Raw genomic sequence first — 27912 nt, 5'->3', positions numbered from 1 at the left:
GGCTAAGACGTTTTTGTTCTCCCAGGCTTTTAAAGTGCTTTTAAGTATTTTAGTAATTTTAGTGTTTAAGTTTTATTATTCTGGTCCTTGCAATGTGATTATAACTTTTATATCTCATAGTTATTTTAGTTCTGTTGGAATGTTTATTAGTTTTCTATTGCTGATTGTTCTGTTGGGATTTTGTTTATAATTTTTGTTATTATGATGTCTTACAATGCCTAGAGAAATTTATTTATGAGACATTTTAATAATAAATTAATAAATCTTATGTCTTCCACCTGATGGTGACTACACACATGGCATAAGGCAGTATGGTCAGATCAAGCAGAGATTAATTTGATTGTATCACCAATAGACCCAGGGAATCATACCACTGGAAGCAAATTAATGAGACATCTTGTCTCAGTGTGTACACCTAAAAGACTTCCAATAGATGATCTTCCAGACTGCAGTTATAAGCTTCCTCATAAAGCAGATTCTACAACTCTTGGTCAACAGACTTATAGACCATTTCCGCAAGCTTCTGTCCTCTTGCTTCTTGTCCTTCTCTCAAAGGTTTTGGTAAACAGTTATCCCTCTCCATCTTAAGTCAGGCTTTTAGATATATGAAAAATGCCTTAAGCAAAGATGGGCCCAGTGTCATCAGCTTATAAAGTTAAAAACTGAACACTACATCATGTTTTTGCTATTGCACCAATTTGATGAACCTCATTTTGACTTCCACTTTGGTTAACATTGCAGTCAGTCCTCAACAAATATCCACTCCTCCCCTCATATGTACACCACAGAATAAAATCCTGAGCCTAGCACAATCCATAAAAAAAGTTTCCAAAAGACATTAGTTGGCTTGGGTTTTTACTCAGTGTAATTTTTTTTCAGATAAGCTGCACAAATATGCTAATTCAAGTCTGCAAGGAATTTGTTTTCATGAAACCTAAAGGAAATCTTTTTACTTCTTCTCCTTCCTTTTCAAAGGCAATACAACCTCATTTGTAAAAATTGCCTGGGAGGAATCCCAAACCTACAGGTAATTGAGCGTTTGGATAAATTGAGCTCTGTTTACAAGAGTCTACATATAAAGGAGTTACTTTTATTAATATAATTATTTAAAATATGTATATTCTGCCTAAGATTTAAGATGCTTGAAGTGATGAACATCAGCAAACATCATACAAGAAATTTAAATATCTAAAAAATGAAGGATACATGAGGAAAACTGCACATTTAGAAAACTAGGGTTTCCAGTTAAGAACTTATGACATATTCTGAATCCTATTCTAGAGGTATATTTTAGGCATCACAAATGTTGTTTTTCCTTGTTTCTTCTTCTTTTGAACAAATATTAAATTTATAGTGCTGTATTCTTTGGGGATGAAGAAAATAATAACAAGGATGGATGGATGGATGGATGGATGGATGGAAAAAAGGAAGGTGCTCAGCTCTGGATAGAAATAGTGGTGTTTTGTTAGAAATGCATGTATATTCATAATGACATGCTATTTCCTCACTGTGTAATTTTTGTATTCATATAGGCGCACACTATGTCACTCACTCTTTATGTAATTACATGTGTGTATTCATTTATATGTGGGGTTTCAAATGTTATATGTATTAGATGTGAATATGGATGGTATATATATACCATATATATACACACCCAAATACTGTGTTCAAGCTTTTCTCCTCATATATAGGCTTGGGAAGAATTTAGTGCTAAATAAATGCTGCCTCAAACCAGGAAAGATAAAACATAAATCATTGCATTAAAAACCTTTAACAAGTCTATCTGCTCTTTGAAATGACTGGGAGATGAAAGAGAGGAGTCTCATTTAAGAAGGCCCAGCGGAACAGTTCTGCATTTATATAGCCGTTATCAAAAGCAATTCATTTGGAGATCAAATAGACTGACAGATAGGACAAGCTGGGGATCACAGCTGCCTTCAGGCTGCCAAAAGCAAGGATGGTTTCCCAGTTCCATCACTAATATTGGGCCTAGTTGATGCTTGCTTCTATTATGGTGTGCAGGAAATGCCAGCAGAATTTTAATGTGCACTGCTCACACTTGGTGCTGAATTGTAGCCCAGGGAAGGGAGAGAACGCATCCTTCAGTTTGGTTTTTGAAGGAATATCCTCCTTTGAGCCAAGCCGGATTGGTATTTAGTTTGAGAAAAGGTGACAGTACTGGCAATGGGAAAGAACAAAAGACAAAGAAAACTACGTTCCCAGTGTCCTGTCAGCAAAGGGCTGTTGTACTTGGATCATCAGTGACTGCTTTGCGAGTGTGCTCTGTAGACACTTTAATTTACTTAAACAAAGATCATAACATTCTGACTGGATGCCTGAATGCAATATGCTGCAACTGAGCCAAGCCATCTTGGAGGAGTATCCAAGACACTCAGAATTTCTCACTAAGGGGCAGAGCTCATAATTTCATTCAGCCCCTAGACTGAAAGGAATTCAGCAATACAGGCCTGTGTGTGACATGTCTCCAGGCATCTCTGACTACCTCCAACAGAGAGCACAGTAGCAAATCCACCTTTTGAGGACCAATTGTTCTCATAAATCTCTCTTGCTCCATCTCCACAGTACATCTTTCAATGCACTCTGCCTATCCAGCTCAGACTGAATTACTTCCCCTCACCATTCATCTTTGTTGCCATTACCTGTCACAGCCAAACAAATTTGTGGTGTTTATGTAAAACAGAGGCACCACTGGCTTGACCACTCCTGCGTTTCAGGCCACATACAATTTGTCTTCTCTAGGACACAGATCTCTTCTTATTAAGAAATAACCATATCAAGTGTTCTGTTCAATACTTTCCTCACAATTTAATCTTGAATACATCCAGGACCAGGGCTTTGGACCTTATTCTTCTTTAGTACATCTCAACTGGATTTTGCATCTATAGCATGGAGTGGGGAAATGGTTGCTCACAGCAATTAGGCATGAAAAAAAGACTCCCACTGGAGTAAATGGGAGGGTTTTTTCAAACTTAATTGCAGCACAGAGGGTAATCTTCAGGGGAGGCCTCAGCTTGGGAGGGAAGGGTTAACCCTCCACTCCCTATGCCCTGTGATCTGCCTGGAAATTCCACACCTCAGCAATTCAGCTTGAATCTCCCATTTATATGAGTGTGTATGCGTTTATGCGTAGATGTGTATGAATGGGTGTGGAGTGTATGAAAGAGTGTGGGTGATCCCAACCCACTACTAGTGTGTGGGGTGAGGAAGCTATTTTGGCTCAGGGGCTGAATTGGCTCCAGACATTCATGCCAAGACCCACATGGCAGCACTTCTGAGGTACTTCTCTCCTCCACACTACACACACACACACACACACACACCCTCCAACAATTTAAAGATAAAGGCAGGGATATGCTTGCAATGGTAACATCCTGTCACAGGACTAACTACACCCTGGTCCATGTGTAGATAGGAGAGCAGGCCTAATAGAGTACCACATTCCTCTTTGCACTTCCTTTCCAAGACCCTTCTGCTACCACCAGGTGGAATTCTTTATTTTCCCTGTCTGCCTCCACCAAACTGCCTTAAAACTCTCTGGGTCTTTTATAAAAATACCTTTAGATATTGTGGGCTTTGGCTTTTAGGCATTGTTTGTGTAATCCAACAAGGAAAGAGACCACAAGTTTACTAAAATATTCTTATTCTTATTAAAAAGGTTTTAACATCTGAATGGTTACAACACCACACCACACCCACCAACAAAACCGTAAGAGCAAAACTGTAAGAAAGTAACCAGAGTAAACACATCCAGCCAATTCCTATCTAGACTGGGTCCCTATTTTATCTAAATTCTTCCCAGCTTTTCCAGCTCAGCTTTTCCAAGCATTTAACTCCCCCCCCCCCCCGGCAGCTCTTTGATTTTCTTTTTCTTCTGATTCTTTTTTTCCTTCCAACTTTCATCTCTCTTTTTCAACCTTCCTCTATGCAAAAAATACCTTTTGCCTCCAGTTTCTATGTGTTAAAGAGCTCTTGTAATTCTAACCTACCAAGAGGACTCATCTTTGCTTTATATTTCTTCTGCTGAGCTCTTTGCAACAATTTTTTTTCAAAAATGTAACTTCTTGCATCTACAGACATGTTGGAATTGCAACGTAAACAAAACCTTTCTGCAGGCTCCTTATTTCCCAGGCCATCTGTTCTACCTATAGTACACTACCTTTACCTCCTCTTAGGGATGGCAGAGAACTCCGCCACGGATTCCAGTGAGGCCGGATTCTTTAGAATTCTTTAGAATCCTTAATAATCCGGCCCCCCAGAACCCGTGGCAGAACGGCCTCCTGCCCCCCCCCCACAGAATCCCCCGGGACGGCACTTACCTGGGGCAGATGTGGCGGATTCGGCAGCAGTGACGGTTCCAGCGGCAGCGGCTCTGGTGGCGGCTGCAGCAGCTCCAGCGGCTGGTCTCCTGGCTGGCCACGGCCGGGCTGCTGCGGCAGCCATTGGCATCCTCCTTGCAGCTGTGATAGGCTACGTAAGTATTTACGTAGCCTACTACGGCTGGGCAAAAAAAAAAAAATACCATACGCAAATGGCGGCAGCTATGGCAGCCACCATTTGTATTCCCTATTTTTCGCCGTTCTAGCCTATGTAAATATTTATGTAGGCTATTACAGCGGGGGGGGGGAAGGAACACAAATAGCGCCCACTACGCTATTTGCGTTCCTTTTTTTTCCCCGCCGTAATACCTACGTAAATATTTACGTAGGCTAGAACGGCGAAAAATAGGGAACGCAAATGGCGGCCACCGTAGCCGCCACCATTTGCGTACAGTTTTTTTTTTTTGCCCAGCCGTGATAGGCTACGTAAATACTTTGGTAGCCTAGCACAGCTGCAAGGAGGATGCCAATGGCAGCCGCAGCAGCCCGTCCTCGGCCGGAACTCTGGCTGCAGACAGGCCTGGCCGGCTGCGGAGCAGAGCCGGCTGGGCAGGTTTCCGGGGGGGAGGACCGGATCGCCTCCCCCCCCGTCGAGGATTCCGGGGGGAGGGATGGAGTGCCTCCCCCCCACTGCAAACACAATCCACGAAAAGTTAAGTGACTTTTGTACATCCCTACCTACTTTTACAGACTTAATAGCACCCAAGCCTAGTAAAACATTAACTGCACTTTTGACCTTTTGGTTTTACACTGACCAGCATAGGCAGAGGAAAAAATTAGCCCTATAATAGCCAGACTACTTATATACAAAATTAGAAGATAGTTCTGTTTCTTCACACACATTCAATTCGAATACCAAAGGTCAATTGGTATTTTGGGATTGGTAATCTGCTGCAGCAAAAACAACAAAAAGTCTTTCTTAAAAACTAACACATTCATTATAGCATAAGCTTGTATGGACCAAAATCCACCTGTTGTACTCCACCTGCTCTATTTGCTTACTCTGCAATAGCTTGGCCCTCATAGATTTAAATTCCAAAAGGAGGTTTGTTATTTTGACTAACAATATACTTGAAAAACATATTCGAGAGGGATAGCCATCTTAGTCTATTGCAGCAAAACAATAATGAGTATTGTATCACCTTAAAAACTAAGAAATTTATTCTGGCATAAACATTCGTGGACTATAGTCCTTTTCATGAGTTGCTTCATTCTACCCCACCAGCCAGGATTTAGAAGTAGATTTAGCCAATTTGGGGTGAGGTAGGACAGCAGCTACTGCTGGTGCTGATTCAACAGGGCCTGGGCCTCAGTCACTGTCATCCACAAGGTAGATGCACTGCCGCTGCCACCATATCCAGGTGGCCAGCCAGAGATGTGGGGTGGGTGGGCACACTATTGCAACCCCCTCTCCGGCTGTGGCCATGGGTTGATGAGTGGGCAAATGAATCGCTGCTACTCCTGCTGGTGGTGGCCTCACTGTCATATAGAGTGTGCTAGTGACATGGCCACTATGAGGCTTTATCTGCTGCTTCCTTTCCCACTAAGACACCACTCTACCTCTGCCTGTCTTTCCAAGCCAATTGAAAGACAACAAGAACAGCAGTATGGTGGCAGCAAAGAAAATGGAAGAGGAAGAGGTGAAATAGCAGGGCGGTTGCCTTCCTTCCTCTTTCTGGCAGTGATGGGTAGGTGTGCAGAAATTAGGCATCTTGGATGGAGGTCCAAAGATGGGGCGGCATGCCCCCCAAATCCAGGTGGTTCCCTGAGTTCTGGCAATGTTAACAGACAATGTTTGATTATTTCTATTCCGCCCAATAGCAGAAGCTCTTTGGGTGGTTAAAAAAAAAGTTTAGAATTAAGTCGCGAATTACACATTACTCTTTTCTATTATTATTTTTTATAAAATAGAAGTCATGCCAGTAATAGTTTTGTCACACAGTTTACTTCCACTGTGGCAATATCCTGACTCTAGAGCTGGTAGACATGGTTGCCTCCAGCCATCTCTAACTTCAAACTGGTTCATACGTGCATATAGATTGATTGATTTCTCTCTACTTGATGACTGATTGCTGAATTTGTGTATTGTGCATATATTTATTAAATAAACCAGATGTGTACATGTTTACTAAAGACATGCTTGCCTTATAAGGTTGGGTATACTTTTTATGTCAAAATGAGTGTGCAGGAGAGAGGAGTCAACTTGCTCCTTCCCCTGCCTTACCTCTCTGTACTTGCTTTAAGCTGTTTTTTTGCCCCAGCCCAGCTATGATACTGAACATGAGCCAGCCTTGGGGGAAATGGATAAAGCTACCACTTGCAGTGACATAAGGCAGAAAAGAGGGTGGGTTTGGCTGCCCTCCCCCATGTGCTCCTTTTGATGTAAGAAGTAGACCTCCATCTCTCTTTATTGGTAAGCAGGAAAGCATGTATTTCATAAATTCATATACATCTGGTTTCTCCCCAAGTCTCCTACAAGTGGTGTTTGAGGTGCTATGTTCTGTTTGTGATGCTATTTGTGGTATCCCACCATCCTTTGTGTGGTTGAAAGAGGAGAGAGGATGCTGTAGCTCCATTCTGTGTCCATACTAGAGAAGTAGCTAACGCTACAATACTCACTACTAGGGAAGCTAGCAGTATGACCCACTAGTCTTTGGAGATGTGGCATCAGTTAAATCAACTAATTTAATAGTAGTATAAACTAATATTACTATGAATATTAGTAATAGCTACTACTGGGCAAATGTAGAAGACCTTGGTGACAATAGGACCTCACCTATTGCAATATTAAGGACAGCAGCGGCATTTTTATATAGCTTCTGCTTTTGTTTTAATTCAGTTTGCTGCGAAGAAATTCAGTGCAAAATTTTCATGCAAACAAAATTGGATAAAATACTAATTACGGTCAACGTTCTCGCCTCCAACCAAGTCTACTGTGGAACAAAAACCTAAGTCATTGGATTTGAATAATTTCCCAGCAGATAGGATCTTCCCTTGCTTTGCAAAGCTCCAACTCCTACCTCACCACCAGTTTTGCAAGCAAAAGAGGAACACTGGGAGCTATTTCACTGGATAACCATGCAAATGAAACAGGAAATTTAGATGTCTCAACCATGAGATCAGAGGACGAAGCTTGAAACTGCCGCAAGGGACATCTTTGTTTTTGTATGAGAATGGAACAGGCATATTTGGGTTGGTGGCCTCATAAGCTATAACATGCTCTATATGGCATATAAGGCATATATATGTCCAGCTTTTCAAGTGGTAATTAATGGGAACTATTTTGATTACAGATTGAGCAAGCATCTACTGTGTGAGTGCCCCTATTTGAATTACTTGCCCACCTTGATTCTGTTTGCACCCACCCTACCCTCCTCTGCTTGGTTCTTCTCTTGCTCCCCCAGAGGGAAAAGTCATCTTGGGAAGAGGGAGCAGGTAATGAGTGGCAAAAGAGGGTTCCAAAGAGAGCAGAGAAGGCTATTTTATCCTATTTCCTCATTAATCTGTGACTTTTGGGGTGGAAAAATGTGCATAAAATTTAGCATTTAAATACATATTTAAACATGTATTTTTAAATGTATTTCTAGCAAACTACACACTTTAAGATATTTTAATATGTTTTTTGAGCTCAGAACTGTGTTGGAACCTCCAGGAAAAAACTGGGGGATTAGTATATTCTGATCTGCGCATTAGTCCAAGAGGTGCAGATCAGTTCAGTTTGTACCAAAATTCACAGAGATAGAATTGCTGAAGTACCTACAACATATTTGCAGGATACCTCCCGATTCTGTCTCTGCAGTTATGTTACGCTCGCTCTGCTCTTTCTCCGCATCGTAGATGTCCTTCCCCAAAATCCAAGGAGGCCTTTCTCAATCTTTATATAAATAATTCTTTCACACAGTCAATGTTATTAGTCATAGTGTGCAATTGGTTCTCTATTGGAATAGCAAAGAGGCCCACTGGCAGTGTGAAATGACTGATCTCTTGTGTGGATGTATCTACAGCTCTGAATCCCAACAGCTTCCTAGCTAGAGGCATGGGAGAATTTCAGTCAGTAAGGTGGGAGAGGGAATAGTAATATTAAAGAATCTGTAAGTCAGGTGTTTTGACAGCTTATAGGTACAATGTGTACCATTTTATATGCTGATGAAGGTTTGAAAGGGTTGAAAATTTAGGTTTCTAACAGTAGAATCCTGCTGGGACAGGACTGCAACTAAATCTGTTATGCCAGCGTAATGCCAAGTTACACAAGAACAGTGAATGTATAATGGTCTATCAACAGAGTTGTGTGACTTTAAGCAGGTATAAGTGGTAAGGCATTGTAACTACACCAGCTTAAGAGGGAAAGTGAGCAGACATGAGGCAAGGGTGGGGCAGGACTGAGGGAATCCTACCAGATGGCTAGTTGTCACATCACCACCACTGCCTCTACAGAGGTATGCATGGAAAATAGCTGTTGGACAATAGAAAGCCCCAAATACCACCTTCTTCACCATCCCTCGATATTGGAGGTTGGATGCCAATTAACCAGATAGCCAATCATGACACAGTATCAGCAGCATATAAGCCTTAGCAAAGGAACACAGCTCACATGTCAGGACTCAGAACATAGGGCTGCCAGAAAGATGTGGCAGTTGGTGGAACACTCCCCCCTCCTCTAAATTCAATTGCATTTCTTTAAAAATACTTTTTTAAAAACATGTAATGAAAGTCTATGGGAATTCTCATAACTACGTGCCGCCGCAAACACCACTCTTTCTCTTCCTCCCACCTCACAGCTGATTTGGAATATTGAGAAAGAGGGGAGAGAACAGCTTGTTGTTTTGTAAAAGGAAGCAGCTGTGTGGCAACTGAGGGAAAGAAGGAACTGGAAAGAAGGAACTACATGGCTGTGGCGACCTGCATCCTTCCTACTTTCTCCTGCCTTGCCTGGCCAGCAAAGGCCCACTCAGGTAGCCCCGGGCAGAAGGGCCTCTGTTACCTCCTTCACCCCAAAGTAACTGGGCAGGGCAGCAATCTCCCTTCCCTGGCCACCTCCCCCTGGGAGCCTGGATCACTGCTTCAGTGTTGCTAATGGCAATGCTGAAGGGACAATCCAGGCTGGAGAAATGGGGAAGGGAAAAAGGCCCTGCAGCCCCTTCCCTTCCCCATCCATCCACACCCAGCCCAGGCAAGCCAGCTTGCCACAGCAGCACCACCATTAGCAGTGATGAAGTGGCAGGGAAGGGAAGAAGGCCCTTATTCCTTCTGCAGCCATTCCCCGCTCCAAGCAGCCCATATCTGAACTTCAGCATGGCTAATGGCAGTGCCAGTATCTGGTGGGGCTGACTGGGGAAGGGAACAAGGCCTTACAGTCTCCCCCTTCTCCCTTAAATGCCGCCCCCGAACATCCAGGATTCTACCTCACAACAACCTGGATCAGACACACACATGCATGACAGCCCTGATCACACATCCCCCCACCCCTGCGACTGCCTAGATAGCTGCTTCAGTACCATCACCCCAGTAGGTGTCTGCATGTGTCTTGGTGTCTCCCGCCACTGTGTGTGTGTGAATTCTTTCTCCACAGCCCCCGTATGTGTGTGTGCATGCGCACATGTGCCACCCCACTAGCTCAAAGTGGGCTAGATGAAACAACGATCAGGTGAATCCACAGCTGGCTACAGAATCGGACTCAAAGAGTGCTCATCAATGGGAGCTTCTCAAAATGGGGAGAGGTAACGAGTGGAGTACCACAGGACTCAGTCCTGGGCCCAGCGCTCTTCAACATTTTATTAATGACTTAGAGGAGGTGCAGAGAATGCTGATCAGATTTGCAGATGACACAAAATTGGGTGGGATAGCTAATACTGGAAGACAGAAACAGAATTCAAAGTGATGTTGATAGGCTGGAGTGCTGGACAGAGAACAACAGAATGAAATTTAATAGGGATAAATGCCAAGTTCTGCACCTAGGAAAAAGAAACCAAATGCAGTTACAAGATGGGCGAGACTTGGCTCAACAATATTACAAGCGAGAAGGATCTTGGAATTGTAGATCACAAGCTGAATATGAGCCAACAATGAGATGTGGCTGCAAAAAAGGCAAATGCTATTTTGGGCTGCATTAATAGAAGCATAGCTTCCAAATCCCGGGAAGTACTAGTGTTAGATAAAAAGTGCTTGCTTCTGGTTGAAAGAAAGGATGCCAGGCAGGCAGCAGTGGATCCAACACTATTTTATTAGTCGTTTTGCAAAACGGGTGCAGAGCAGTCTGGACCCCGAGCTAAGCATGCACAAATCTTTTATACCCCCCACTTTACAATTTTCTGTTAGCCACAAGTCATGTCAACTGGCTGAGCCGTTAGCTGACTCATTAGAGCACGACTGTGTCAACATGTTTTTTCTGATTATGCTTATGTGACTGTCTCGCTAGACTTCCCCTTTTTCTAACAATTCCCTCCTTTAAGTCTTTACTCATGTCTTAAAGCGGAGTTTCTTTGTGCAGTAAAGCAAAAGCATTTGTTTTGACAGGGCAGTTTCAATTAACTGCTGGGATTTATAAACAAGAGGTGATTGTGGCTCCTGGATGGCTTCTTCGCCTGTGTCCCTGGAAGCTTCCGGGGGGGTGCCAGGGAGCAGAGGACTGTCGCCCGTGTCCTCCTGTTCTTTCCGGGTGACAGGAGGAGGCAGGGGTTATCTAAATGGCTTTAACCGGCTGCAATGTGTCCATTTGCTAGAACCTACAAGTTTCACACATGAATGGCTGGTTGGTCCCACCAGGTAGGCCCTTCTTACCCTTCTTTTAGAGCTTCTTTATTCTACTTTTTCAACAACACTTTGTCTCTCGGCTGGAAGAGATGGATGGGAGCATCTAGCGGCAACCTCTGGAATGGGACGGAGTAAGCTCGTAGCTGTGAAAGAACGGACTATAGAGAAGTCAACTGGCCCCTCAACATCTGATCCCCCATTTCCCACTTGACTTCTTCCCTCCTTCCGCAGTGTACCCGGGGCGGGAATCTAAACATTAGCTCAAAGGGGGACAACTTTATGTCTTTTCTTGGCATTCTTTGAAGCTTTGTTAGAGCTATTGGCAAAGCCTCAATCTAAGTAAGCTTTACCCCTTGCTGGAGCTTGGTTAGGGTCTCCTTGAGACTCGGATTAGTTCTTTTAACCTGTCCACTCGCCTGGGGTTTCCAGGGGCAATGTAAGTGCCACTTTACCCCCAGAGCTCGTGCCAGTCCTTGAGTAACAGCTGAGGTGAAATGTGAGCCCTGGTCGGACTTTACAACCTCAGGCAGGGAGAACCGGGGCATCACCTCCTGTAACAACTTAGCAACTACAGTTTTCGCTTGACAGTTTCTGCATGGGAATGCTTCTACCCACCCCATCATTCTAGGGATAGGGGTGGATTTCTCCCCGAAACTTCGGGGGGCCGACTGCCAACGTATTCGGCCCCCCGAAGTAGTTTCGGGGAGAAATTCTCTGCCCCCCTGCCCCCCCCCCCCGGGATGGGACTTACCTTTCACGAATGTCCCTCCCAGCGGCGGGTCCTGGCGGCGGTTCAGCAGGTCTTCGACAGGGGCAGAGGCGGCAGCCGGTCTTTTGACCGGCTGCCACCGCCACCATTCCAATAAAAGTTAAAAAAAAAAAAACGCCCCCGTGATAGGCTACGTGACGATTAACGTAGCCTATCACGGCTAGATCTGCAAAGTCAGCCGTGATAGGCTACGTAAATCGTCACGTAGCCTATCACGGGTGACTTAAAAAAAAAAAAGCGCGTACAGATAATGGCGGCCCCCATAGGGAGCCGCCATTCCCGTTCCTTATTTGGTCGCTGTAGTCTACGTAAAGATTACGTAGACTACAGCGAAAATAAGGGCAACGCTATTTGCGTTGCCCTTATTTTCACCATAGTCTACGGAAATCTTTACGTAGACTACAGCGACCAAATAAGGAACGCGAATGGCGGCTCCCTATGGGGGCCGCCATTTGTGTACGTGCTTTTTTTTTTTTTAAGTCACCCGTGATAGGCTACGTGATGATAAAGCGAAGCGCCTCCCCCCCACCGCAAAGCAAGCTGCGAGACCAGGTAAGTGGCTTTCGTGCACCCCTACATTTGACACACTATTACAAGCAGATATATGTAACCCCTACACGGTGGCATTTCAGCAAAATCAATCTGCACCCTCTGGAAGGGATAATACGCCCATGGTCGCCCTCCCCTTGGTGGAGGGGGTGCCCTGGGGGAATTAATTTTCTGGCAAACCTCACATGTTGCTGCTAATCGATGGGCGTGTACAGTTAGGCCAGGAGAGACGAACAGCCTCTTGCAATAGTCAATCATGGCTGATGCCCCAGGGTGTCCAAGGGAATGATGCACTTTCTCTAAGATAGCTCCCTGCAGGGTCTGTGGTAGGAGCAGCCTCCCATCTGTCATCTGGATCCATCTGTCACCACGGGGACTTACTCTGTGTTCTTGCGCCATCTGTAACTTGGAAGGGGAGTATGTGGGGGGCTCCTCTCTTCTGGGTAAGACGAGAAATGTCCCTTGGATTCTTTCCTTGGCTGCCCTCTTTGCGGCCTTATTTGCCCTTAAGCAACTCGGCCAGCCTCTTGCCACGACATCAAGGACCTTGGAGTAATATCCCACCGGCCTCCAGGAGGGGCCCTTTTGCTGGCAAATTACTCCCGAGGCTACGCCTTTATTCTCATGCACATAGAGTCTAAATGGTCGACTGGGATTTGGTATGACTAGGGCAGGTGGCGACACAAGGGCAGCTTTGAGACTGAGGAAAGACTTATTCATTTTTTTAGTCCATTTCCATTTATCTAATTTATCTTTTTGCAGCGCCTCATACAGTGGTCGTGCCGTTTCCCCATCCATGTAGACAAGAGGGTGGGCAGCTGGCTGGGGTTGAGGCACGTGGAGATCCACCCAGGAGGAGATTTTACATCCCACAGAGTTGTGTCAGGGCAGGGCCCCTAGAGGTCTTCATCACTAATGCCCTCAAAGGTGTAGTTGCCATGGAAGTTGTTGGCCCCAATGTCAGCAGAAGAGCTGGAATGGCTGATGACACGCAGACTGACGGAGCCCAGTTTGCTCGAGACCTTTGCAATAGACTCCCTGCTTGCATCAGGAGAATCCAAAAGAGGGGAAGCCGTCTGAATAAACTATACTTTTATATTTAATGTACCAACCATTAATGTACCAACCATTAATGTACATTTAATGTACCAATCATTTAATGATAATTTTATATGCAAACCAAGAGATACATAACATATTTTAGGTTCCTATTTAATGTCTGACCAGAGGGAACATCAGCAAGTAGTCCCTGAAACATCTGAATCAAGCCAGAAGAAGCAGGAAGAACTGGAGGCAGAGGAAGACTGGTGTACCACATCTGTACCTATTTGTAAGTAAGTTCAGGGAAATTCCTAAACCTGTTTCTGTTTGTGGGGTGGAACTTGGAAATCTGATCTGAAGGAAAAGCTATTGAGATTTTATTTAGACAGGAAAGACTCCGTTTCGGAATGGTAAGCAATCATATTTAATTTAAGAATCTTTAAGCAATCTCAACCTCTTATTTGAAGAGTGACATATATTCACTTTTGTAAATTTTCATTAATGAACACCTTATTTTTTTGTTAATTTTGAAAAGTTGTCTCTAGTTGTAGTGTCATTCCCATGCCTATGCTATAGGAACCAAGGCTGAGTTTCTTTTACACAGAGGGTTTATTCTAGTGGCAGCAGTTAAAAAGTTTTATAGCTGAGGCAGGATTCCCTGGTGGTGAGGTTTATCTGAGAACATTATTAAAACTGTAGCAGTGAGTTCTATAGACCCAAGCCTAAAGGTTAATTAAAAAGAAAAAAACGTAGGTGGGATAACCCACATCTGTTATGTCATATCTGTCACCAGTGTATTTTTCACATGTGGGTTTTAGATTAAAACTACATTAATTGACTGCTACATCAAACCAGAACGAGCCCAGAAAAACAGGACTCTACAGAACAAAACCCAAACTGTCAAGAATGCCCATATACTGTCAAGAATGCACAATGGTGACTCTACTCACATGCTGGGAAATGGAGCATAAATGTCTATCAGTAAAATATACTTTATATCAATAGTTTTAATAAGGAATCAAAGAACTAAGTATGCTGGGAATTTTACAGAGAGTATTTTTTTAAAAAAATCCCCATGGCTTCATTATTTCCAGACATCTTACATCTCTAGTCTTTCTATAAATGTTCTGATTACATAGCTTTGTGGGGAGTAAAGGCTGGGTAACAATATATGAACATGTCTTAAATTCTAAAAGAAAATATTTCATAATCCAAAGATGTTCAATTTTTCCAATTGGGGGAGGGAGATGACAAAAATGGTCCTTGGAAAAAATTTGGGGGGATGTTTTTTCCCCAATTTTTTTCTGGGTTTTTTCGCATCCCTATATGTGTGTGTGCTTCCAGCTATTATAAATGCTATCCTGCAGCTGTTTCTAGGGATATACGAAAGTCACTTACCTTTTCGCAGGGGTGATTTGCGGTGGGGGGGAGGCGCTCCACACCTCCCCCCAAAATCCTAACCCGGCCGGCTCTGCTCCACAGCAACTCCGCAGAGCCACCAGCCAGGTGCATTTGCAGGTAGGGATGGCGGAGAATTTCTCCCCATCCCTATTTGCGTTGCCCTTATTTTCACCGTAGTCTACGTAAACATTTACGTAGACTACAGCGACCAAATAAGGAACGCAAATGGCGGCTCCCTATGGGGGCTGCCATTAGCGTACGCACTTTTTTTTTTTTTTTTAAAGTCACCCGTGATCGGCTACGTGACGATTAACGTAGCCTATCACGGCTGACTTTGCAGATCTAGCCATGATAGGCTACGTTAATCGTCACGTAGCCTATCACAGGGGCGTTTTTATAGAAAAAAACCAAACTTTTGAGTTCGCGGCCGGGCGAGGCGGGAAGCCTCCTCCCCGGCCTGAATTTCGGCCGGGGCAAGGCGGGAAGCCTCCCCCCTGGCCTGAACTTCATGGGGGGAGCAGCGAAGCGCCTCCCCCCCACCGCGAACAAGCTTCGATGACAGGTAAGTGACTTTCGTCCACCCCTATTCGCAGGCATGTGGAGCCTGCGGACGCAAATGGCGGCAGCTATGGCAGCTGCCATTTGCGTTCATGTTTTTGGCCGTGATAGGCTACATAAATATTTACATAGCCTATCACGGCCTAAATGGGGAAGTGAATGGTGGCCACAGACGCAGCCGCCATTCGCAAAGCAGCGTGAACGGCACCAGGTAAGTGCTCCGTTTCGTGCGCCTTTCGCAGGGTGGTGGGTCAGGGGGCTTCATTCCACCACAGATTACGGGGGGCCGAATGCACTGGCAATCAGCCTCACTGAGATCCGTGGTGAAATTCTCTAACATCCCTAGCTGTTTCTCATTATTTCTATGGTATTTTGTCATAAAAACATTGATGATATGCTATTGTTATTATATAGGGGCCCCTTTTAAAAATGGCTGTGTAAGGCTTGAGTAAATATTCCCTGCTTTTTTTAGTTGCAAGGTAGTGCTTGATTGGTTGAAGTTGGTCAAATTTTGTTTGGCTAAGGGCGCAATCCTATTGAGATTAGGGATGGACGAAAGTCACTTACCTGATCCCGAAGCTTGCTTCGCGGTGGGGGGGCGGCGCTCCGTCCCTCCCCCCGAAATTCTGGGTGGGGGGGAGGCGACCCGTCCCTCCCCGCCAAAATTCAGGCCGGGGGGGAGGCTTCCCGCCTCGCCCGGCCGAAATTCAGGCCGAGGAGGAGGCGCCTCGCCTCGCCTGGCCACGAAATAAAAAGTTTTTTAAAAAAACACCCCCGTGATAGGCTATGTGACGATTAACGTAGCCTATCACGGCTAGATCTGCAAAGTCAGCCGTGATAGGCTATGTTAATCATCACGTAGCCTATCACAGGTGACTTAAAAAAAAAAAAAAGCGCGTACGCAAATGGCGGCCCCCATAGGGAGCCGCCATTCGCGTTCCTTATTTGGTCGCTGTAGTCTACGTAAAGATTTCCGTAGACTACGGTGAAAATAAGGGCAACGCAAATAGCGTTGCCCTTATTTTCGCTGTAGTCTACGTAATCTTTACGTAGACTACAGTGACCAAATAAGGAAAGTGAATGGCGGCTCCCTATGGGGGCCGCCATTAGCCGTACGCGCTTTTTTTTTTTTAAAGTCACCCATGATAGGCTACGTGATGATTTACATAGCCTATCACAGCTGACTTTGCAAATCTAGCCGTGATAGGCTACATTAATCGTCACGTAGCCTATCACGGGGGCGTGTTTTGTTTTTTTTACTTTTATTGGAATGCCGCTCCCGCCCCTGACGAAGACCTGACAAACCGCCGCCGGGACCCGCCGCCGGGAGGGACATTCGGGAAAGGTAAGTCCCGTCCCGGGCGGGGTGCGGGGGGTGGGGGGGTGCGTAGAATTTCTCCCCGAAACTACTTCGGGGGGCCAAACACGTTGGCACTCGGTCCCCTGAAGTTTCGGGGAGAAATTCTCCCCCATCCCTAATTGAGATAGGCAGCCGCCTCTGAACTTGGAGACAACCGCCTATCCAAAGCAGGGCAGGAGAAGCACAGAGGGGATCATTCCCTCCACACTCCTCCTGCCCTGCATTTTTGGCTAGACAGCCGATTGCAGCTGTCTAGCCGCAGGAGTACGGAGCAGGGAAGGAGGCTGCTGTATGACACATAGGATGTGTCATACAGGCAGTTTCGCCCTCCCCACATGGGAACGCCCACAGCCACACCCCTTTTTGGCCGGTCCGCACTCCTCTTGCGAGCGTGGAAGATGGGCCTGTTCCACGCTGCCTCCAAGGTAGGGATGTACGAATCCCTTACCTGGCTCCGCGCAGGGGCATCCGCGGTGGGTGGGAGGTGCTCCGTCCCTCCCCCCGGAATCCTGCCCGGCCGGCTCCGCTCTGCAGCCAAGCCGCGGAGCCGCCATCCAGCTCCGGCTGCCCACAGCCGGACATCCGACCTCTGGGCAGCCCTGCAGGGACGCAAATGGCGGTTGTCGTAGCCACCGCCATTTGCGTCCCTGCGGAGGTCGTGATAGGCTATGTAAGTATTTACGTAGCCTATTACGGTGGGGGGGGAGAAACCCCAGCATACACAAATGGCGGTAGCCACTGCCATTTGCATACGCTGGGGTTTCTCCCCCCCCCGCCGCCCTGATAGGCTACGTAAATACTTACGTAGCCTATCATGGCCTCCGCAGGGATGCAAATGGCATCCCTGCATTAGCCTATCATGGCTATGAAGAGGAGGAAGCGAATGGCGGCCGCAGGACGGCCGCCATTCACACAGCAGCGTGGACGGGAGAAGGTAAGTGCTCCGTTTCGCGCGCCTTTCGTGGGGTGGGGGCGGTGGGGACTTCGTCTTGCGCACCTTTCATGGGGTGGGGGCGGCAGGGACTTCGTCCCATGTGCCTTTCCTGGGGGGGGCGGGGGCTTCATTCTGCGTTGGATTTTGGGGGGCCGAATGCACTGGCACTTGGCCTCACCGTGATCCGTCACAGAATTCTCTGACATCCCTACTCCAAGGCAGCGCGGAAGTGTGGAGAGGTTGGTTCTCTGGGAACCGACCTCTGAGTGCAGGCTCCGAGGTCGGTTCCCGGTAAACAACATATCCTATGGCCTTCTAGCTGCTGTCTAGCAGCCATAGGATTGCTCCCTCCATCTCCTTTTCATCAGTCTAGTCCCAGGACCTCATACGTCACCTCTTTTAACCAGACGGCACACATCATCATGCTTGCCCACCTAGAAATAATTTCCTTCAATTCCCTGTCTTGCCTGCTTCTGTCCATCTTATCCATGATGGACAGAAGCTCTTACTCTTCCAGCCAAGATTGTGGTGGTGCAAGAATCGAAGTAGCAGCAGCAGGCAGCATCCATTCACCAGTCTGTCCCCTCAGCCTTGTGAACTCCACCAGTTTTTATACGCTTTAACATGGCACAGTCAAACCATTCTGATTCTCCCAGGGAAGGACAGTACTGTGGATCATTGCTCATTCAATCACACAACCAATTTAACTCCAGTATTCATGATACCACTGTGCAATGAATGTAACAGATAAGTCATTATCAGGAAAAATTCTGGTCCTTCTACTGAGCTTCATGATGGACATATGATATGAATAACATTTCTGGATGAGTTACTAAAGTTTTATTTTTAAGTTGCCATTTAATTAGGGTTGGCGGAGAATTTCTCCCCAAAACTTGGGGGGGCCGAGCGCCAACGTGTTCGGCCCCCCGAACAAGTTTCGGGGAGAAATTCTCCGCACCCCCGCCCCCCGCACCCCGCCCAGGACGGGACTTACCTTTGGTGAATGTCCCTCCCGGCGGCGGGTCCGGCCGGCGGTTCGGCGGGTCTTCGTCTGGGGCGGGAGCGGCAGCCAGTCTTTTGACTGGCTGCCGCCGCCGCCATTCCAATAAAAGAAAAAAAAAACGCCCCCGTGATAGGTTACGTGACGATTAACGTAGCCTATCACGGCTAGATTTGCAAAGTCAGCCATGATAGGCTACGTAAATCGTCACGTAGCCTATCACGGGTGACTTAAAAAAAAAAAAAGCGCGTACGGATAATGGCGGCCCCCATAGGGAGCCGCCATTCCCGTTCCTTATTTGGTCGCTGTAGTCTACGTAAATCTTTACGTAGACTACGGTGAAAATAAGGGCAGCGCTATTTGCGTTGCCCTTATTTTCGCCGTAGTCTACGTAAAGATTTACGTAGACTACAGCGACCAAATAAGGAACGCGAATGGCGGCTCCCTATGGGGGCCGCCATTTGCGTACACACTTTTTTTTAAAAAAAACTCACCCGTGATAGGCTACGTGACGATTTACGTAGCCTATCACAGCTGACTTTGCAGATCTAGCCGTGATAGGCTACGTTAATCGTCACGTAGCCTATCATGGGGGCGTTTTTTTAAAAAAACTTTTTAGTTCGCGGCCGGGCAAGGCGCCTCCTCCCTGGCCTGAATTTTGGCCGGGCGAGGCGGAAAGCCTCCCCCCCGGCCTGAATTTCGGCCGGGCGAGGCGGGAAGCCTCCCCCCCCGGCCTGAACTTCGCGGGGGGAGCAGCGAAGCGCCTCCTCCCCACCGCGAAAAGCTTCGAGGACAGGTAAGGGACTTTCGTGCACCCCTACATTTAATGCAGCAGCTGATCATCACTGCTGTCCGGGTGTGAAAACTAGGGATGTACAAAAGTCACTTACCTTTTCGCGAATTGTGTTCACAGTGGGGGCGAGGCGCTCTGTCCCTCCCCCCAGAATCCTCGACGGGGGGAGGCAATCCGGTCCTCCCCCCTGGAATTCTGGCCGGCCGGCTCCGCTCCGCAGTGGCTCCGCGGAGCAGCCGGCCAGGACCGTCCGCAGCCGGAGTTCCAGCCGCAGACTGGCTAGTGCGGACACAAATGGTGGCCACCATAGCGGCCGCCATTTGCGTCCAGCCAGGCAGCCTTGATAGGCTACGTATGTCTTTACGTAACCTATCGCGGCTGGGCAAAAAAAAAAACAGCCTACGCAAATGGCGGCAGCTACGGCGGTCCCTATTTTTCACCGTTTTAGCCTACGGCGGTCCCTATTTTTCACCGTTATTTTTCACGTTCCCTATTTTTCACCATTTTAGCCTACGTAAATATTTACGTAGGCTATTACGGCAAAAAAAAGGAGAACGCAAATAGCGTAGCGGCCATTTTTTGTGGGTTTTTTGCTTGGCTTGCCGTGATAGGCTACGTAAAACCCAGGATGCAAATGGCGGCCGCGGCAGCCGGTCGAAAGACCAGCCGCCGCCGCCGGACCCGCCACCGCAGCTGTCCGGAACATCCGCCCCAGGTAAGCCTCGTCCCGGGGGGAATCCGCGGGGGGGCAGGCCGTTCCACCACGGATTTCAGGGGGTTGAATGCCAGTGCATTTGGCCTCACTGAAATCCGTGGCGGAATTCTCCGCCATCCCTAGTGAAAACAGCACAAGGCACAACCCACATAGCTTTGGTTGCTGAAAATACATGTTCCCCCACCCCTACATTAACACAGGGTCTATATTTTAATTTTTCAGTTACTAAACAGAAAAATATTTTAGTAGGAAAGAATGGTATTAAGGAGAAATGAATCTTCATTTGCCCTTAGGCAAGGCAAAGACAGGATTTGATTTGGTGTGTTATGCAGGAATCTGGATTGGTATCCAGAGATGAGAGAGGTGTTTAATAAAATTTACATTTCATTTTCTCACTTGACACCAGTCTCCTGTCACTCACTAAATGAAGGGGATTTAGCAAATGACTTTTGTCAGCATGAGAGGGGAGGATATTTCTACTCTAGCAAGATTTTTTTCTTCTTCTTCATTGTGTTTGCAGCAAATGCAGTGTATGCTGCCCACAAGCTTCTTTTGCAGTTGCAACTGACAATGGGACTTTGGTGGGAACCGAACAGCGACCAGTCTCAAGAGCTGAACCACTATTAAATTTAGTTTTTCTCCCTCTCCTCAGTTGATGTACAAAGCTGCTTCCCATGTGCAATCTCTGTTGCTCCCCTTTCCCAGCAATATCCTCCTCCTGGAAGTCAGCAGCAGTAGCTAAAGAATGTTTGCAGCATCAGTCTGCACCCCTCACCCTGAGAATATAGCCTCAATACCTCCCACTTAGCCAGTTCCTGCCACTTCATCCCGACTGTAGGTAGAAATTCCAAGAACATGCAAGATTTATTTCCTCCCCACTCTCTACATGTGTATTTCCACCCCTGAGGTTCTCCAGCTGTTGCTCGCCCATTTCTCTTTGCACCCATTTTGTGTTTTAATTTTCTTTCTTCAAATTGGCCAGTCCCCTGAACAGTGTCCCCCGATGCTTAACTCCCAGCAGACTGATGTGGGGTTGAACCCACTGAGACATCATCCCTGATTGCCGAGTAGTAGAATCATGCATATTTGCCAGGAGGAATTCACTGCCATCTCTGTATATCTCCCTCCCGTGGTAGGCCAGCTCATGTATTGGAGCCAGAGCGCTGTCTACTTCCAGTCCCTAGCCAAGGTTGGATTAAACATTGCCCTCATTCTGAAGATGTCATCATATCTAAGCCAGGGAACCCCAGCAAAGTTCATCAGGATCCTATGTATGCTATGCAATTTTATCTGAGCCAGAACTGCAGGATCACCCCTTTCAGTAAAAGCCAAATGCCAACTGTATCAGTTCGTCCACAATCTTATTACTGCTTCTTTGGTTCATCACACAACATGGGCTGCACTTTGGTCTCTCTAAAACACTGAAGACATCTGACATCCACATATTCTCCAGCCCAATTTTTATTTTTAGTTTGGCTGAGAGTAAGTGAACTTACAAAGGAAAGGGTCCTCTCTATAAGGATAATGTGCTCCTACCCCCAGTTGTGCCATGCCCAGAACTTCCAGTGGGCCTAGGCAACCAGTGGGGCTTGGCTACTCTTTGCCATACCTGTTCACATGTCCCATAATGATGGATAACCTAATTGTACTGGGAGGACTGTCCCATCAAACACCCCCAGGGTTGAGTCCCCCAGTCCCAAATCATATAGACAATGCTCCCATTATATTGTTGCTGTTACTGCTGTTAACATTGTTGCCGGTTTTATTGTTGGCTCTATTGTTTTTCTGTTTTTATCACTTTTAATATTTTAACTGTTTTTATGTATTTTATTGCTGTAAGCCGCCTTGGGAGGGCTTCTGCCCTGAAAGGCGGCCAAGAAATATTATCAATCAATCAATCAATCAATCCCAGACACAGTGGCTCACTTGCTTCTAAGAGCACTGCCACACCAGAGCTGACCTCAGACATATCAGCTGGGCTTGGGCTCAGTGTTATCTAGATTAAATAGGCTTGGATGCTCACCATCACCACCCTCTTCCCAAGTTTGAATGCTTCAGCAAGGGACTTGATCAGTTTAGGAATCCTGCATTCCCTTTTATAGTGTGCTACCCTCTTACCTTCAGGATAACCAAGGTTCCACTGCTATTGTCCCCTTTCACCATTTCCTTCTTGGCCCTTTCTTAGGCCTTAAGCTAAGCCAACAGAACTTTGATATCTAATATCTCCACCTCATCTTCTGAAGAGGAAGACAGCAGGGACAATGTGTTCTTGGGCCACATCTTAGGTCTCCCCCCCTTTTTTTCCTAGTACCTTCCTATATTGAATACTACCTCAACAAAAAGTGAGGAAGCAAATTTCTTGAATTCCTCCTTGAATATATGTATGTACTACTCACCCCACACTTTCTTAAAACAAGGATCAGACTGGGACAAATGAAACTGCATTCTAAACCACTATCAAGAGGATGTGGGTGTCAGGGTTCCCCTTATGACCTGGCCCCCCCTGAGCAAATCCTTAAGGATCTCTTGACTCCTTAAGAGTCCCACCTTCCTTTTAAACTTCTCCTTCCCAGTAACATGGGGTTTAGGCTGTAGATGTGGGGTGATTGATGCACCAGACACTTGGGATTTAACCACAACAGTTTACTGGTAAATTAAAGCTAGCAAATCACAACTAAAGATACTTACACAATAGAATTGAGTGATACAAAAGGCCTTATAAGAAAATAAAAGTTGCAAAATGCAAGTTCCTTTACCCTATCTGTATTTATTTATTTATTTATTTAATTAATTTCTATACCGCCCAATAGCCGAAGCCCTCTGGGCGGTTTACAAAAATTAAAACCAAACACACAATAAAACAATTTAAAATATACAGAACATTAAAACCACAATATAACAATACAACCACAATAATATCTAGCAGCAGTGCAGGAGTTTAAAATACAGGTTTAAAACAGCAAAGATACAAATTTAGAAAGTTAAAATGCCTGGGAAAATAAAAAGGTCTTCACCTGGCTCTGAAAGGAATACAATGTAGGCACCAGGCGAACCTCACTAGGGAGCTCATTCCAGAGCCGGGGTGCCACTTACAGACTAAGTACAGTCTGTACTTAGACTCCTCTAGGCTGCTCCTTCCTGCTCTGGTCTTCTGAATCTACTTTCACTGCCTTGGTCTTTCTGACTCTCTCTTTTTATACCATCCTCCCTCAAAACCAAAAGTACAGTTTCAAACCTGAAGAAATGAAACTTAACTGAGGAAATGAAACTGAAACTTAATGGGGGAAATGAAACTACTCCTCCCAAGTATATCCCCTCCAACAAAAATCCCATGCCTCTAAGCCTGACCTTTTCCCTCTTTGCCTCTGTAGGCCTCAAACCTTCACAGTGGGGCTTTAGCCAAATCTATGTTCTTCCTTTATATGCATTTCCAGCTGATCGCATTACCTTCATCACAAGGGAGTCCTCACACAAAACATGCCTGCAGAAAAGGAGATGCGGGGAGGCAGAGCCACACCCAACTGTCTTCTGTGAATTTGGCCTACTCTCCCATGCAGCCAACAGACTGATCCATAATCCCCACTTTTCAAAATGATAGGGACATCTATCACACCGATGGCAGTCTGGGTGGAAAACGACCTCTCATAGGCCAACGGCTATTCTGATCAAGCTGGCTCTATCCTCAGGCACCTAGGCCCCCAATGACATATTTTGCTGCTTGGAACAGGCCATACATATCCCCCTCAATAGCTTCCCCCCAAAAAAAACCTTTCCCTATCTATGCTGTACCTTAGACCAGTGGTCTCCAAATTCTTTTGAGCACGCACCCCATCAGTAAAAATATCTTGAGCACATACCCCCAATATATGTGTATTTATTTATAAATGATATATATGTACTACTGTACTAATATATTATGTACATTACGCAGCATACACAAAAATAGAAATTAAAAAGGATGAAATACAGATGAAATAAACAATATTTTAAAATAATTTATTTTATGTATTAATGGTATGAAAAATCTTTTTGCTCTCACTAAAAAAATTATTATGAATAATACTTTTTAGTGAGAGCAATGTGATTGAATATGCTTCATTATTTTTGAAAACCTTCATTTAACACTTTGTGATACAGCAATTCGAAGGTCTAGTTCTAAGTTCAATTTATTTTGATACTTGGTTTTAATGGCTGTCATAGCTGAAAAAGACACCTCACAAAGATATATAGATCCAAATGGAAGAAGTGCATCGTAGGGGTGTACGAACCCCACTCACCAGTCCTATTCAGGGCATCCACTGGGAGGGGGAGGCGATCCATCCCTCCCCCTGGAATCCTCCCCGGCTGGCTCCGCTCCATGGTGAGTTCGCAGAGCTGCCAGCCGGGCCCGTCTGCAGCCAGACTTCCTTACGTAGTCTATCACGGCAAAGAGCAGGGACGCAAATGGTGTCCGCTACACCAGACGCCATTTGCGTCCACAGACCGGGGCAGTGGACGGACCCGGACTGGCTGGCAGCAGGTAGGGGCCATCCGGGAAGAATTTTGCAGGGTGGTGGGAGGGAGTAGTCTGTTCTGCCATGGACTCCAGGATGCTGGATTCTAAAGAATCCAGCCTCATTGGAGTCTGTGGAGGATTTCTCCACCATCCCTAGCCGCGCTTACTAAATCATGATACTCATTTTTCACTCCCATCCACCAATTATGCATTTCAATTATGTTGAAATTGAGCTAGTAAACTTCCATCTTCCCTGATGTCAATCAGTTGTTCTTGCAAACGAATCAGAAGGTGTTGCATTTTTATATTTCTAACAAATGGGTTCAAATCCGCTGAAACTCTTCATTTCGAAGATGTTTAAACAGGTTAGACAATTCCATTTCCAAGTTTTTTAAGTGTGCAGACATGAGAGTTTTTATAGGTGACACACTTACATTGTTTTTGACAACAAAATCACATACCGATGGAAACATTTCCAAACATCCATTTTCAGAATGCTCTCTCTATAGCACAAGTTTCTTTCGAAAAGCAGTTACTTTCTCACCCATTGTTAAAACGTCACCTTTACCTTGAAGGGACAGATTAAGTGTACTTATTTTTTCAAAAATATCTGGTAGGTACGTAGCATACTACTGACAGCCACATCTCATCACAGAAAAGGTCAGCAAATTTGGAACAAATTTGCTCTCCTTCGGCAGGATGGCAGCTGCTCCGGTGCTGTGGCTGAGCAAGCAACTGTGCCTTCCTGTGCCATGCTGTGCAGAGACATGTGCAGTTGTTCTCAGTGGCCATGGCAGAGGCAGGATAGGACTGGAGCTGAGAGAGAAATGCCATGGAGCTTCCCTCTCAGCTCTCGTCCCATTCCTCTGCCTCTACCATAATTGACAGTGGCAACTCGTCAGGACAGCAGGAGGCTGCTCAATTATCAGGCGGCTGGTGCACCCCAGTGAATCACCTTGCGCACCTCATGGGGTGCACTCACCCCACTTTGGAGACCACTGCCTTAGACAACTACCAGCCAATCCCCACTCAGACTAAAGCCCTGCCTGTACAGCAACCTGAGCCCAGCCATGGTTAATGCCAAACCTGCCTTTGTGGAAGAGGAGTGCCTCCAAACAGCCCGCACATAGCACCAACCCCATCACCTCAACCACCACCTGTGTCCTCTGTTGCCACTCCCCACACCATCCTCCATCTCCTATTTGCTCACCCACCAGAGACCTATGTCTGCCTATATTTCTGCTTTCCCCACACTGAGGCTTCAGAGGGAGGAATAGCCTTAATAGGTTCTCTTTAGGCTTCTCACAACCAGCTAATGTGTACCTAAATTTGACACTGCCATTTGATAAACTTCACATTAAAAAAAAACCCTGAGAGGTTTTTGAGCTATACAGGTCACTGATGTATCCCAATAATACAACCTTATATATTTCTGTTCAATATACATTTCAACAAATATACATCACAGCTGGAAGCTGAGATCAACAACTGAACTATTGCATATGTATTTTTCCCCATTTGATATAGACGAACAAGACATGATTTGTACTGTATACAAAATGTGGAGTTAGGGATGGGCGGATTCCTTACCTACTGGTCCATGGGGAATCCGCCCACGGGGGGGAGAGGTGATCCGTTCCTCCCCCCTGGAATCCTCTTCAGCCGGCTCCGCTCCATGGCAATTCCGCAGAGCTGCCAGCTGGCTCCGAAGCGCCAGCGATACGGCCACCATGCTGTATCGCTGGCTGAGGGATATTGACTGCAGATGCAAATAGCGTCCAGGATGCCATTTGCAGCCATAAAGTTCTTAGTTTAAGGTAAATGCAGCCATAAATTGCTGCATTGAGCTTAAACTAAAACCTTTACAGCTGCAAACGGCATCCTGGATGCCATTTGCGTCCCTGCTTTTCATTCACGCAATTGGCTACGCAAATATTTGCGTAGCCTATCGCATGAAAAAGAGGGCCGCAAATGGCATCTAGGAAAGAGTATGAGGATACTGGGCAGAATACATCTTCCAATAAATATAATATTATTTATGTTAGTTGTGATTAAGATGAATTATGTCTTTGGACTTCTGGGTTCCCACAGACTTTTCAATCACTTTGTGGTGCCCTTTTATACATAGTTTGACCTTTTCAATGGCCCCTGAGAAAGATCTTCACAGAAATAAGATCCACACTTGACCATTTATTATTATTTATTTTTATTATTTTTATTAATTAATTACTTTTGTTTATTAAATTCCATTTATCGAAACAATTGCAATTTAAAGTAAAACAAAATATAACAGGACAAAAATTAACACATATTAGAGTGATATTAATCTGAAACATGCATTATCTTAATTCTTTGTGCACTATCATTCTGTGCTCTTTATTTTCAATCAACCTCAGAGGACTACAACTTTTTTTGTTTTTCCTTTGTCTCATTTTGCTTTACTTTATTTTGAAGTCAGTTCAAAACTGTATCCCCTCGGAATCACTTTCCCTGCTCAGCCTCCACCTCCCTTGAAATCTCGATCCCTCCATCTCAAGAAAGAGAAAAACCATTAGCATTGCTCCTGGCAACCTGCCCCTTAAAATCTGTTTTACCACAGATGCAGTGAGAGAAACATCTTAAGACCATCAAATCTTCAGACTGAGATTCATTTAACTAGGAATAGAAACAGTGGATGTCTTCTACTGTGCCATTGACCATAGCGGTTTTCTTTCTGCCATCGATAAAAATATATTGTGACAAATTCAGCACGTTCCTCCTCCTTGATAGCACTGTGCAACACTGAAGCAAATGCACTCTTGTGGAATAAATGTAAGAACTTTATGTTATGTAATTTGTGGTTAATATGTGAAGTTGTTGTGCTGGTTCCAGAGAAGAAGAGATAAAACAAATACATGTTCTTGTTATGAAAGGTAACCAGTAAAACAGATGTGCAGCCAAATCTTTTGCATGTTTTAAATGGAGTTACATTTTAGTGATTTTCATTAGACCTGTAAATCCCTCTGCACCCATTTCTTAGAGTTGATCTAGAGATTATATGTGTATATGTGTAATCAGCATTCCTATGACAAATTTCCCACGGCTGAGTATCATTGATTAGAAATCACTGCCTGTGTCAGGCCCTTCACATGATGAGTCTCTCCACTT

General features: G+C 45.5%; 1 long non-coding RNA gene across 1 annotated transcript in view; it reads left to right on the top strand.

Annotated features, from left to right (window-relative positions):
• The first annotated feature begins 10883 nt into the window (after window positions 1–10883).
• Window positions 10884–27912, top strand: part of LOC146358895 (uncharacterized) — a 50940-nt gene continuing 33911 nt past the window's right edge. Inside the window, exon 1 of the long non-coding RNA XR_014786130.1 lies at window positions 10884–11162. This is a non-coding gene — a long non-coding RNA (uncharacterized LOC146358895). The remainder of the gene's footprint in view (window positions 11163–27912) is intronic.

This window comes from Heloderma suspectum, chromosome 1 (genome assembly GCF_057233095.1).
Source record: "Heloderma suspectum isolate Gila_16-S chromosome 1, 16-S_ref, whole genome shotgun sequence".
Classification (NCBI taxonomy): Eukaryota; Metazoa; Chordata; class Lepidosauria; order Squamata; family Helodermatidae; genus Heloderma; species Heloderma suspectum.
Note: the sequence above shows the minus strand (reverse complement) of the source record. Positions and strands in the feature narration are given on the sequence as shown.